General features: G+C 37.6%; 1 protein-coding gene across 4 annotated transcripts in view; it reads right to left on the reverse strand.

Moving 5' to 3' along the window:
* Positions 1–15574, reverse strand: part of LOC148648193 (extracellular sulfatase Sulf-2-like) — a 119382-nt gene that overhangs the window by 90558 nt on the left and 13250 nt on the right. For all 4 annotated transcript variants that reach the window (XM_088608165.1, XM_088608163.1, XM_088608168.1 and 1 more), the window contains exon 2: positions 5448–5557. The gene's annotated coding sequence lies outside the window, so the exon portion shown is untranslated. The remainder of the gene's footprint in view (positions 1–5447; positions 5558–15574) is intronic.

The following is a 15574-nucleotide window of genomic DNA, read 5'->3' on the forward strand; positions in this document are numbered from 1 at the left end:
CAATACATGTGTTTGTGCACTGTACTGTATTTCTAAGATTAGCAGTGTGGTCAAGTCATGTGTGCTATGCACAGTATTCGGAGTAAAGAAGTCTTAATGGTAGTTTTTTTTTTCTACACACTAGATCTTTAAAGTAACAAATCCCGTAAACACCAGAAGCTGTTGGTACATTACAGAAAAGAGAAATCAGTGTGCCATTTCATCTAAATATCCGATGGATGTGCAAGGATCTGCATATAGACAGAGGAAGGACATGTCAAATGTGATAATGCATACAGCTTTTCACATAGCCAGCAGCTGAAAGAGAACAACACACCTTTAAAAACAAAATAATAAAGAGAATAATGTTATCATTCAGAGTTTGTTTCAGAGTTACCTATCCACACTCCATAGGAAGGGTATCTACCCACCTCATAAGCTATATTTCAAACTTTACTGCATTAGTAATTAAAATAAATTAAGCCCATACTGTAAAAGCAATGGAAGGCCTGAGAGATACATGAAAGTACATGAAACCTGTTTTTTCAAGAATCATAAATATGCCATGCTCACTTTGATGAGAGGCAGTGCTTATTCTGCACATCTAACTGAATTGATTGATAGTCTGTATACACACAAATATTATCAATTAAAAGACACAACTTGAGCCAGCACAAATACACCTTAGCTGAAATGAAAAGCAGGCTGTTACATAAACTTGCTGTATCAAACTCTTGTCCAAACAGACCTCCATACATCATAAATTTAAGTTGCCCTAGGCTATAAGCAGCCCACACCAAATTCTATAAATCAATACACTTTGAACATGGCCTTCAAGCAGCAAATTTAGATGGGTTTTTTTTTTCTGAAGGTTGTCAGACCATTAGATGTGTGTGTACTGGCAACATTACTACTTCATTATGTAGGTTGGTGTGCTTCTCTGTGCATATCTTCTAAAAGTACAGACATTATGCATGTACAGTATGTGGTATCAGAGTTGTGATGTGGTGGTTAGTGTAGTTGCCTCACAGATCTTGGGTCCTAGGTTCAATTCCAACCTGGTGCTGACTATGTGAGGGCTTTGAATGTTCTCCAAGTGTCCACATTGGATTTTGGCACTTGATTTGGTTTTCTCCCACAATTCTAAAACATCCCATCTAGGCTAATTGGCATCTCTAAATTGTCCCCAACCATATGCGTGGGTATATTCTGCAATGGACTGGCTTTCCTTCCAAGGTGTATCCTGGGTTCTGGCTCATCACAAGTATGCAATGTATCAGAGTATCTTAGATTAAAGAGAAGAAATAAGAAGAAAACACTTTGCACTACATTGCATAAATGTGAGCTTTTTAGACCTTTCTAAAACTTGGTAAAATAAGTAGTCTACTGATAGTAGATACTGACTTTTAAAGGCACTTTCAACTTCATTGAATTTATATTACAGTACTCTAACACAAGTAAGATCTTTCTTGTGTCAGCAGTCATTAAATTCAGTTCATTATATTATAAGGAAATGCACTAAAAATGGAATTTGTGTCTGTGCCTGGGAGAGAAGAGAGACATAAATCCTGCTCTGATAAAGCCTCCTTGGGCACACAAAAAAATGGAGGCTGGGGTATGAGCCAACTTATCGGAGACTGGTTTCATTGGTGCCAATGGTTTCACAGTCCAACATGCATTTAACAAATGTGTAGTGACAAAATAGGGAAGTCACAGTTTCAAAAACCTTAGAAACTGTAAATCCTTCCTAAAAAACATCATTGTTGCTAACAGAACATATTTGGCCAAAAAATCTCAGTTTTAACAGATTATTCCAAATAAAGAGATCCAATCCATATCTAAATAAGTCAATTTCATTGCACCACACTGTACGACCTGCACTAGAATGAATCCGATGGACACCTAAACCAACACAAAATAAACAAGCAAACAAAAATGCCAGGCACCATGATCTAAAGAGAGGAATTTGTAAACACTGAAAAAAAAACAGGTTTCTGCATCTCTGAGTCCTAGACTGCGGATGCAGAATGATGAATGAGCTGTACCTCTGCAGTCAGCACCAGTGGTGAGCCACAATCATGATAAATAGCCTCCATGATAATAAATATGTACATGTCTCCACATGAATACAAACACAACCGCAACGGGTTATACTGAGAGACTACCCAGCATCTCTGCCTGTCCTGTCGGTTCTAGGCTCACGCTGTCTCTGTAAATGAACACACCTGGAAGAGGAGGTGACTACAGCCCATGCCCAGCTGGGTTTTAATGAGAGGTCCCCGGACTAATGACCCAGCCTCAAAAAGAAAATGGCTTTTGTGAACATAACACCCTGCTGCTTACTGTAAATTGGCCTGGCACCCCCTATGCTTCAGAGATACTGTTGCACTAATAAAGACGTGCTCTGAAAGATTTCTTTGACAGCAGGGTGCGTCTATGAATTAGTGTTAACATTAAGAACTCGCTCCAAGGTTACCAGCAAGGATTTGGTTCCAGCAGTATCTCCTGCTACCAAGAGCCCCACTTCCTGTACAATTTCTTTCTCTGTGCTATTTTTGAGATACTGAAAATATCAATACACACAAAACATTTTTTATTATTATGTAACCAATCCATTCACACAATGGGGAAATCAACAACATCCTGAATTCTCAGAAAATAATTACTGATGACAAAACACATAATTAAAGAGAAACTGTCAATTTTAACTAAATAAGGAATTAGGTGGATGACAGTTTCCAAGTCTTATGTGTATGTTACATTAATGTACAGTCAGTGACCAATTAATGCATACTGCATTAAATGTATGCAGTTAGATGTAACTAACATGGGAAACAAGTTGTCTCTTTAGCTTCCATTACTTCTCTGTGCTTTAAGACTACTGAATTCTACAATGATGAATTACATTTGTATTTTTTTCAGTTCACTACTCATCCTTTAAAAAATGCCTTGTACAGCAATAGAGAGACAGAAAATATTTAAACAGTTTACCGCCTGACAGAAGTGTTTCAAAACCACTCCACAATTATATGTACTTGTTTTTGTGATTAAGGTAAGAAAGAGAACAATATACTGTCAAAATTAAATTGTGTCTTTTCTTCTCTTCCTACTGATGGCTACATCACATGGACTTTTTGAAAACATAAAAATCAGGTTACATTTAATGTATGGGAGTTGCAAAATAAGTAGGACAGCTCTAACTAAAATTAGCTATAAGGTACAACATTGAAGGCATAGGGCAGCTGAACACTTGCAAATTGCTCTTACACTTGGATTGAATAATATGCTGTCATTTTTTAAGTTATTTGCATTGCCAGATTTAAAAGCAGCTATACAGTGAAGAAAAACAACATGAATAAGCGCAAGCTAGGAATTCCAGATCAACAGTGGCCAGTGTACTCTCTGAAATACTTTTTGAATAGCAATATAATATTTCTAAATAACATTTTACAGATACAAATTAGACATTTCAGATATATTTCTTATTTTGAAGTCAAAGTGAATTATTCAGAAATTATCTAGACTTCTAACATTATGCAACACATTAATCTTCACACAGTAGCACTAACATCAAGGTGCTAAGAATGATCTAAAGTATTAACAAAGCAGAATACGCAACTACGCATGTGATCCTATCACATACTGTAAATGCCGCATTTATATTTGTGCTTTGGTTAAGGGTGAGACTTTCTTCTTGACCCTCAGTATTTATGTTTTTTATTTACAGCATTTATCATTAGGATTTTGGGTTAATCACATTTTTTAGATGAAATCATTTGCTGCAGATACAGTAAATGGGAAACATTTTGCAGTTATGTTTTGTTACCAGATTGGCCAGCCATCTGAAAGAACACTACAATTTAGCCGTGTTTCACACTACAGTTTCCAGGCATTCAACTTAAAAAGTGGAACTTTAGTCTTTTAGGGGAGGACCTTTGAATGTGAATTTTCGCCATAGATTTCTGAGAGAATGTGATGCAAGAAAAACAAGTCCCTTTTGCTCAGAGCTTGGCCTTAGGTACATTTGACACAGAAGGAAGACACACTGTCTCCGTCTTCTCTAGTGCATTGCATTTTTGGCATTGTCACACAAGAATGTACAGTAGAAAATTGGGGTACAATTTAGTTTAAGTCTGCCTTATAACTATATATAAACACTTTATTAATAAGTTAATAATTGTACTACCAGGAATAAAATTATTACATACTCCTAAACCTAGCAGTACAGTCTAACCTGCAATTAGTCACAATATAAGATGGTTATCATCCCATATATGATAATCTTTTAATACTTTATCAATATATTAAATTAATAAGACATTTATAAATGGCATTTAAAAATCTATAAAGCAAAGTGTATTTCTACAAGAAGTGTTGAACTAATAATGCACAATAAAACCAACTGAACCAACAGCTACAAAAGTACAATAAAGTCTTTTGGCTTATTCTTCATCAGAAGGCATTTTCAAACAAAGTCAAAGAACACAGAGAAGCTATTCGCGTGAATTTTAATTGTTTATGCTTTAATAAAAGTTAAAAAAAAGTCCCAAAAGCAGAACGGATTAAATAAACATGTCAGCTGTAAAAGGTAAGGACCTAATTACATAAACAGAAAAAAAATAATTCAGAGACCCGCAGAATTTCTGGTATGTGAAGTCTGCAGACCACTTAGCTAGGGACTCCCTTCATCAACAGTTCAAGGATGCCCGGCACTGATTTCTCCACAGGTTAGGTTGGTTAAACTGTCCTTGTACTCTCTTTAAACAGCCCTAAAGGGTTTCTGCTTTGAATCACCCCATTGACCCTGCCCCCAACCCCAACCACCCTACTCCAGTCTTTGTGGAGTTCAAAAAAATGTAATGGGGGTGCTGACAGGATCTTTGACTAAGACAGAAAGGAGCCTTTTCTTCTGGAAGGGCAATACAGCATACTGTACACAGGTCAGCAACGACAAACTGCATGGTAGGTGGTGCCAGTGTGTGCCCCCTGACAGCACGCGTACAGGTTTGTGTCCGCGCTTGCGTTGTGTGGCATATCAGAGCTGTCTTAGCCATGCCGCATGGCCTCCTGAGTGTATTGTTTGTCATCGACCTCCCGTTCCTCATCAAGTATGCACGGATCCCCTTTTCACAGGGGCAGGCCAGAAGAAGCAGTGTGTCAGATTCGTGAAAGAAACTGATTCTCCCCTCCACACACACACATTCCCCTCCCTCCCACACACACACACCTCCTTTACTCCGCCTCCCCACTGCTACACCGCCTCTGATTTTGAACAACTTTCTTCTGACAAATTAGGATCTTTTCTGCTCGGCTACAGCCTCGACGGGTACCCATGACACCCCCTTTCCCTCCCTACCCCTCTTGAGAGGCCAACTAAAATAAATCATCACCTAAAGAAGGAGGAGCGCTGGCTACAAGTGACCCCAAACAGCTGGTCCTTTTATTATTCCGGACTCTCCTTCACTTACCTCTTCCCAGCGCTCAGCTATGCGGATCATCGGAGTGGGTGCTTGGCATGTATAATCGATGACTCCTTGTCTGGGCCACTGGAGGGATGCTGTAGCTCAGTAGTTCAACACTGCAACAGATAAAACAACAGAGAGAGAGAGAGAGAGAGAGAGAGAAAAGAGATTAGAATAATCAGGGCTTTAATTAATTTTCTTTTTTCTGAGAGCTACCATTCTTGCCAGCCCGCAATTCATTTCACTCAGACTTCGAAGTCTACTGTTTAAGGAAAAATAAAAATAAAAAGAGAGGACAGGCTCATTTACAATTTGCAATCAAAAGCCCACTGTGCTTGCCTGTCTCTCCCTTGCCTGCTCTTTTTTTATAAATCAGAGCATGTGCAGAATATTGATGTCAAGGTTTGTGAGTGGCACTGGAACAAGAATGACTTTCTGGCCTCTTTATTCTGCAGTTTGTGTTGCCAATTCCCACTGGGCTACACTAGCTGAAATAAAGCGAGTCTAATTAACAGAGAAGGTCGCAAGGACAGCAAAACAACTCCCAACAAATGGCCTGCGAGTCTAGAAGACTTAAGGTCTGAGCACAAGAGGGGGGGGGGAGGAAGATGACAAGTTTATTCAGACGCCAAGAGAGGGAACAGTAATAATTAGAAAGCAGTTTAAGAAAGAAGGATGCTTCAGTTCTAGTAGAATGGTATGGAAATTGTAAATCTGGGTAACTGCAACTACACTTAAGGAAAAAATTGAATTCCATGCTTGTTTATATTGCTGTATAGCATTTTGTACTTTTAAGTAGGGCTTTAAAGTTACACTTTATAGATGCATTTTTTTTTATTTTATCAAGAGAACCTCATGATGGTGTTTTTGGCTGCATGTATGCCAGTTTCTATGAACTTCATAGAAACGTATTAATAAATTACAATAATTTTATTACAAACTCTCCCCGGATTATTAAAAAAAACTAAAAATCAGAGTAAATAAAGCTTCTAAAAGTCTACATTTAATTTTAACTCATTAAAAACATTGTTAGAAACAAATAATAAATGACTGATTCCTTTACAAAGGGCATTTCAAATAATTTTACTCAGTTTGGAAATCTCCCCCTCTACCATTGGCCATCAGTGTATAATTCCCTTCCAGAAAAACTATACTGGATGAGATCTTTATCAGATCAAATTAAACTCCATGCAGACACTGCACACAGATTTCATTTAAAATCCTAAAAGGAAGGAGGAGAGAGACATATTTGCATGAAGCAGCCTGCTCCCCTGACACTTTGGCACTTCAATCAAGCCGTTTTGTATTCCTGGGTGCAGAAATGCAGACGGGCTCCTTGCAGGAGAGTATAGGGCTTGTTGCCTGGCTTTGAAACTCACTTCATTTCGGGTTTCACTGATTAAATCAAATCTCCAGGGATGACAGAGCCACCCACAACACTTTCATTCACAACAAACACCGTTAACCACAAGCATGTCTTCCCCTACATGAGTATTCTAAGGGCCTGACAAACTCACTGTCCCTCATCCTATCTTTCTCTTCTGGATTTTGCACTGTAAAATGATGGTGTGATGGTTTGCCTGATTCACACAGTCCTAAATCTGCCAAAAGAAATAAGTGCAAAATACTCTTGATGAGCACGGGAGAGAGGAGCGAAAACAACTACACCCTACTGAGGTAAACATCTTCAAATAGATACACTGGACTATTATACTGCATTCCAGAGCCTTTGTGAGCAAACCTCTGCTAGAAAAGAGCTACAACACAATCTCTGGAAGATCATAGAAAATCAGTACAGTGCATTTCCATGTTTACACTATATCAACCTTTATGTTGATTATTCACAGATAAATGATTATTCACAGAGAAAATATTTAGTAAACATTTTCTGAATATACCGTACCTGTTTTTGAAATTCAATAAAACTTTAAATAAAAATATGTAACATGCTATTGCTTTTTGGACTTCCCAAAAAGACATACACCTAAGCTGCTAGAGTAGAACTGCAGAGTTCTAATGCTAAATAATTGAAATGCCTTCAGAGGCTGGTAAGATGAGCTTATGATGTTCAAGTGCACTGAACCCATCAGTCTAGCAAGGTTTAAAAGAATGCATAGGTGCTCAGAGCTGTTATGAACTGCTCTTTGTGTGTGTGCTTGTGTGCTCATCTTCTGAACCCCTTTTTCTCTGCCTACCTCTGAAAACCATTAATGCCTGAGCCGCATAATTATTCCAATTAATTAAAACAAGCCTTTCACAGTTGCAGATCAGAACAAAATCACGCTGTAGGGAGCAGTCAACCGTGGGGTTAAAATCGGCTGCAGTTAAATTTTGCATGCTAAGAGCCATTTGAATACACATCTGTTCTAAAAAAATTAATCTCTAAGGGCTCAATTAATACAATTCTGTTTCTTTGTATTTCCACATACAGTAAACAGATGACATGACTGTGTGTTTATAGTTATACAGATATACAGAAGTCACAACAGGATCTGTCACAATACTGTACCTGCAGCAAACGATTATAAGTTTTTTATTTCCTTTTTCTGCTTGATGTCAGTGCCATTGGGAAATAAGGATTCTAATTAATACATTGAGAATTTGAAGAATTGTGTTTGTAGACATGAACATACAAGCATAAATACAGTATAAACACACATCCCAATGATAATATAGTGACTTTGTGCAATTTCTACCCATTGTAGCGCAAATCTTAATTTATCTTAAATGTACAAATCTTTTTATAGAAGAAATTCAACCAAGAATAAAAGAAAAATATACAAAAATAATCAGAGCTTCTTGTTTGCATTTTAGAAGCTCCATTGGGAACTTTACTGTATGTCTTAAACACTGCTTATTTACCTCTTCCATCAATATCCCTATAATCCCAGAAAAAAAGCTCTTCTTGTCTTTCAAACAACCATTAACATCAGAATTATGCACTTAGGTACAGTATTTTTAGAAACCCAAAGTGCCTTCACTTTCATTGCTTTAAAGATCTTCTGGAGATAAAAAATATGTCAGTTAATGTCAGGTCACTGGGAAGAATGCAGAGAGGTTTCACTTACTGTACATCACTTTTCAAAGCCACAAATACAATTCAGTTGCAGTTTTCTTATTAATAACTGAGGAGGCAGCAGCAATTTTAATAATAGTTATATACTGTACAGATAAATTCTACATACAGTATACTGGTATGATATAACATTACAAAATGGCCACAGAAGACACACAGCTGCTAGAATAGTGTTCTGTATCTAAATCTTTCCGAAAGGTGTTGCCTGGTTTGTGTTTCCTGCATTTAACCTTAGAAATGTGAAAAGAGGAATTAACATTTTCTTCTGAATTGAATTTTAACCCAGAACTATAATAAACCAGCTGCATGCACTTATTATTATTATTATTAGCACTTATGAAACATGCTTACACATAGTAGATACTACATAACATAGAATTATTCTCAATTCGGGGCTCAATTACACAAGAGAAAATGGGGAAAAACACATTCAGTTTCAAATTATGAAGCAAACTACTATTAAAAAAAGGCAAAATATATCTTTCAACCGGTTTTGAAAACAAAAAATTGGAAAGCACTGCAAATCATTTCCAGCTTTATTTATTCGTATTCAAAGATAAAATCTTAAACGAAAATAAGCTTTCCGAGGAACAGGATTTTATCTGACTTTTTCACCCATTTTTTTTCTAAAAACATAAAATTGAGATATTTTACGCGATGTTCCTTCCCCGTAACTGAACACAAAAGGTGCTGTGTAAAATATTTGTATGTGTTGCTGCATGTGCCCATCCCTGTTGTCATAACATCAGCTTGAACTACAAGGTTTTCCATTGCAAAGGTAAGAGAGGATGCAAAAACATTTGTCTTCATGACTGCAGTTTTTCCAGCCAGTTTGCTGGCTTCCAGGCAGCAGCTCTGTAACTCGTTACACCTCATTGCAAAGGAGCCATGGGATTTACTCTCAAACCTCCATGACCAGAGAGCTGGTACAGTCTATTTTTTTCTTAATGCATTTTAGATGTGAACACTGCTTGTCAGGCTGCACAAAGCCAAACAAACAGCCTATTATAATGCTGTGAAGTTCAATCAGAGCCGGTTTACACCCCCAGTGGGAAGCTTCAGTTCTGAACGACTTTCCAAAACTGGTGGGACTCTATCGAACCAGTAAGGCAGCTTTTCTTCAGCAGCAGAAATCGATTTCATGATAAACAGAGCCTTAAAGTAGCAGCAGTTTAATTTCTTCTGTTATCACTCCAAAGTTATTGATTCAAGAACTCTTTCTTGTACTTAAGCACCCAATTAGATAGTGGTGAATCTTTCAGCAGGTCTGTGTTAATGAATGGCGGCATTGTCTTGGTCATAAGAATCTCCCCCTGTTCTCAGTGTCTTTTAGCTTTTCGCAAAACTGTGCTTGTAGACAGCACACCAGCAGGCTTCCACATTTATCTAACAATTGACCAGTCTTTCTATTTCAACAGTATGTTTCTAGGATTGAAGACGTAACCATACACTACAAGACATTACCACTGGTTACTTCTTCTCTTAAGGGACTCATAATTGATATATAAAACAATTCAATTCAATTTAAAAAAGACACAAGAAATTCACCTACAAGGTCAGAATATTTTATGCGTTGTTCAAAAGGTTGTTTTGTCTTTTGACCTGCTTCAGTTGGCAACGTGAAAGAGTAACAAGAAAACCTGGAAGAAATCTTGCAACATGAAGACCTTGAGCAGGTAAACACCGTCAGGTCTTATCTGCTTTCAGGTCACAAGTCACAAATCCTCATTTATGTAATCCCTTATTTGAGCCGACTGAAAAATCCCATTTCAAAGATCCATAACTCCTCAACCCTTATTAAATGAATGAGATATCTTGTCCTCTCACAAGAAGAAAAGAAAAAATTAAGATGCGTTGTGAGTGACTAACCCTGACCTGTACCGATATGTTCCAGGATATTCAAGTTTGTTATGCAGGAACCCTTAGACATCCCTTATTAGCATTAATCGATGTCTTGTGCCTAAGTAGATTCTCCAGGGAATCAGCTCCTTCCATAGGCCAGTAAGCAGTTCAAAACATACTTGTGGATAAAAAAGCATCAGGGATAATAAGAACTCCCAGAGATTACATCTTAATAAGCAGGTTACGATGGCTGAGAAGCCTTGCCCACTCTCCACCCCCTGGCTCTTAAATTAATGAAAAGCTGCATGTGAGGAAAGGACTTGAAGTGTAAAAAGTCATTCTGCGTGACGAATGTCCTTCATAGCTCTGCTGCAGTCTGCACTGTACCTTTTCTGGCTCTCTAAAAGTGATCATTGTCACGTGTTTCTTACAATGATTTAAATTTCAAAGGGAATTTGATCATGATTAAAATTTCATTGCAAGACTAAGCCACAAAAGGAACAAGATAGACAACACAGTTTTTAATGGTCACTGGCCACAAGTGAAGATGTATCAAGACCCATTTTGAAGCTCTAATGAAGTGTGGCACATTGGGAAACTTTTTATACCATAAGAACAATACTTTTTCCCCACCAGGAATTACAATACACAGCCTGACAGACTTTTCACGACAATGTACCCAGACTCTGTACTTTGTCTTGTAAGGGCTGTAATTATATAAACAGAATTCTCACTAAATACAGATTCTCTTAAACTCATAATCCTGATAAAGCATAGAGCTCCTTTCATCTCTGCATTTCACCCCCTTTTAATAGTCTTAATCACTGCATCAATAAAGCACTCCTGGGAGAGAACCATCAGAAACCCAGAATTACTGTAAAAGGGCGGTGTAGCACTTTATTCTGGCAATTAAAATCAGACAGCTTAGTTTTTTTTTAAGTGAGCTATTTGCATGATTAAAAAAGTCTGTCTTCCCAGTGCTAGAAGATGCTCATCTGTTTGACACTTTGGGAGCATTGCTAAAATGGGATCATGGGTCACATAAATCACAAAACCCTGAACCTGAAAGAGAAGCACCACATTGAACAAGGTGTTGTTTTAGAAGCAGGCTCCACAGCATATAGGCAAGTCACACCAGTTGCAATCCAACAATTATTTGAAAGCCCTACAATGTACCTGCTAAATCTTCAAAAGGTAAATTAATAAATGGGCTCATTTTATCATTTACCAGTAAGGTTTGGATTATTTGGTGTGCAGCGTGAACTTAGTTTGAGAAGAATGTGGACTGATTCCCACATGCCATGTTGATTTAGATTTTCATAAGGAGCTTTCGACCTTTTGAGCCAGAAACTTTCAAGCGAGATGTTTCGCATGAGATGGTTTTCACATGCGACAAGAGAAATTTGAAACTCATCATTCTCTACTGTTCAGGCATGACTCAATTATAGCTATACGTTAGTCCATGCAAGAAATTCCTCTCATCAGATGCTAAGTAACTTTATATAGAATAGTGCTTTGAATCTTAATCAATATTTGTACTACCTTACGTTTCCAGTAATTTATTGTGGAATAAAAAGTAATCATTAAACAGCCACTAGTAACTCACTTTTCTTGTATTTCCCAACATTTTATTGACAGGTGTGTTGTTTATCTTTATTTTTTTAAGGCAACTCAAAGCACCATAATTATCTAAATGCTTACTGGAAGCAATACCAGTGCCAGTGTGAATGAAGTTGTACTGTTAAATCTTTCAAGTAAATGTGGCTGAAATGCTTCCTGGAAGCAATAATACCAAGACAAGCATGTCTCACCTCACATTGGTACTCTTCTGTCATGTCTGTGAAGAAGGCAAGAATTATAGTTTGCAAAGTTCACATTTTTCAGTTCAGGGAAGTGGAAATCGAGTCAAAAAGTCAAACAAAAATATACAGGGTGTGTAAAATCTCAAACCACCTACAAAACTGTAGATTGCTATTTCTTAACACCTGCTATTATACTGTAGGTCTCTGAGTCAGACAAGTTAGACAATGTTCTTACCCCCTTCCTATACACCACATTTTAGGATTTTTTTCCAGAGACCACTTTTTATATTGCTGTGCAACCCAATGAAATAACACAAGCCTGGCTATAGAACTTTTACGTAAGATCTTCTTTGCTGCTGCCTTCAAGATAACAGTCCTGCCTCTTTCTCCCCATCTTTTCTTCTCTTGTAGACAGCTGAGTGACAGGCACTCTGCATGTTCTTTTCCTTGCACTGGAATAATCAGCACAGAAAAGCTGATGAGCAAAATGTGCAATCATGTAAATAAGGAAGACGGACAGCACAAGCAAAAAAAAAAGACCTTAATCTGCATTCTGGCTCTTATAGCAAACCCCCATGGTCCATTAACTAATTCTTATTAAATGATACAAAGCCGGAACAATGAACAGTGATGCCTGGGGTTTCTAAAGGGGTTTTTGTCACACTGAAAGTGAAACAAGCCTCAGTTGCCTCCCCTCTGCGTGGTTCCCAGGACACTGCTTGTCAATGCGCTACTCAGAGGTTAAACAGGGTATTAGTGGGCAAAGCATCCAGAGCAGAACAGCTTTAATTTAATTTGTTTTGTGCCTCAGAAACAAATACCCCCACTGGTTCTCACAGTGTGTGTGATTGTGTACGTGTGTTTTGTATGTACGCAGGGGCACAAGTGTGTGTGTTGTGGAAACCCACTGACAGGCCTGGTGAATAAGCATTTTCAAATGAGCGCAGGCCGGCAGGGCTGCCCTCATCAGCAGACTGAGAAGAGGTCTTGCTTTAGAGTCTAGTGAAACAAAAGTATAGTAAGTAGGGGGTAACCAACTCTTTAGGATTGCTGCAAAAGCCGGGTAGTTAGGGACAAAATGTTAATTGCCGTTACTAGGATTCTGTGGGTATTTGTGTTCATTTTTAGATGCTCTTTTACAACAGATGCACATACATTTCTATGCAAAGAATTAAAAAATAATATAAAGAGTGCTGTCAAAACAGTCCCCTGACCAAACTAGACAAAAGCAGAAAATTCCAAACTTGCACACTTGTATCACAGAATCCCCTTTCTAACAAACACATTTGTTTTTTATACATTTAATTCCAACAAAGAATATTGTAATTGTGCAATTGATTCAAATAGGCACATGGTCACTCACTTGAGGCACAACCTCATGCAGAGCTGTGGCTAAAACAAAGGTCTCTGCAACACAGAAACAGCACAAATGTGAAATCTTTCCCATACACGTTATAATAATTCTGGGCAAATTAGGGGTGAATAACTTCAGACATGGATGGCCACATTGTATTCAAACTTTCATACTACCTGGGCTATTTACATGCAAGATCACCTCATTAACAACATCTCTTCATTTGTCCCAGCCTCCAGGTATGTGCTTAAGCAGTTAATTAATGGAAGTCACAGCTAAAATGTGCTGGATTACGGCTCTTGAGAATTAGAATTGTTCACCGCTGAGTAAAATGATTGGGAGTAGCGTTCAAGTGAACAGCCAGAGAGCTGGCCCTGATACATTCCTGAGACAGAGAGATTAGGAGGACCACTGCAGAGCAGATCCATGTTGATTTCATTGGCCTTTATTCCATGCATTCCAGCATTTTTTAATTACTGTATGTGGATACGAGACAACATTTTTCTACGACACCACCATTTCATTTTCAAGTCTTAATAATTAAACAGAAGAAAAACACAGAAAAAAAATCCTTCAAATCTTTCCTGGCATAAAGAGACTACAGAAAACACCTGTTACCACATCTGGTGACATTCTAGAGATAATTCTAAGATACCTACAGTACACTTGTATAACAGAGCAGCATGCTTCTTTCTCCTCATTACTGTGTATGCTCCCTTAAAATGCCTTCCTCGCTTAAAATAAAGCGTTTTCTTTTATTATGTGGTGTACGCAGGGGCCTTAAAATATTTACTCTGTAGTACCAGGGGTAATTGCAACCGACTTGAATGTGGAACATGCTGCTGTTCTGATGAGTTCTCTATTCTGATGAGCTCTGAGGGCTGAGATTACCGATTAAAAATACATAGCACATATATCATGGGATGAAAGATTAATGAGGGAAAAGTCTGGTTGAATGCTATCTCAGGCTCCTGCGTGACTGAGGCAGACTACACTCATCTGATGACAGAATAGTTATTAATGGCGACTGCAGCTTGAAGCATGACCAATTTAAAGCTATTGGAGTCAGTGTGGAAAATGACTGACACCAAGAAGTGTGATTTTGCAATGATTTGATATAGGAGCTGATTTCACTTGCTTATTACGTGTGCACACTTCATTGACTTTTGCAGCCCAATCAATAAAGTCCTAATTAAAATGCATTAATCATGAACCCTCAGAAAAGCACGCTACTTAATTTACTGGTTGAGACTTGTACTTTCCATGTGCTTTCAAAAAAAATAGAAATAAGAACGGTTTTTATTAACAAGATGAAAAACAGAATCAGATAAAGCTTAATTAGAGTGGTTTAAGATAACATTTTTTCATTGCACAACTGTAGGAAAGACATATGTATATACAAGAATAATGAAACAGGCATCTGTAAATATTGAAACATCCCTGAAGTCGGGTATTTTGGAATGTTTGCAAACCTGAGAATATCCATATTTAGACTTTGTATTCATATTTTGCTTTCATGCAGGCTAGACTAAGTACAGTATCAATTAATAATTGATAACAATAATTCCTTGCATTTATATAGAGCTTTTTATCCCAGAGGATCCCAAAGCACTTTACACATAAATGGGGACACACTTCATTCTCCATTGAAGTGAGCACAGCAGTCAATCTGCTCCAAAAATCCCACAACACAGCAGATTAAATGGAGAAAAGAGAAATCACTTCACCTACCAAATTAAGGGGGAAACTTTAGGGAGGCAGATTGTATAAGTAAAGTCTGGAATTTATACTCTAAATCCCAGAACAAAGGGGTCAACACCCCTAATCTTACAGTGCCACATGATGTTTAATGACCAACTATACTGTGTTAATACTGTATTGCCTATTTACAGAAAAAATATTATCTGCCAGGTACACATTTGTAACAGTTGCACATCAGCAGAGTGAGATTAATTTCACAACTAGCTAGTGCTTATTACTGCACTCATGTAATTATGCATTATTAAATTACAATAACCATGCATTTTATATAACTACAATGTAACCATGCAATTAAAGA

The sequence above is a fragment of the Lepisosteus platostomus genome, chromosome 15 (genome assembly GCF_059453375.1).
Source record: "Lepisosteus platostomus isolate fLepPlt1 chromosome 15, fLepPlt1.hap1, whole genome shotgun sequence".
In the NCBI taxonomy this organism is placed as follows: domain Eukaryota; kingdom Metazoa; phylum Chordata; class Actinopteri; order Semionotiformes; family Lepisosteidae; genus Lepisosteus; species Lepisosteus platostomus.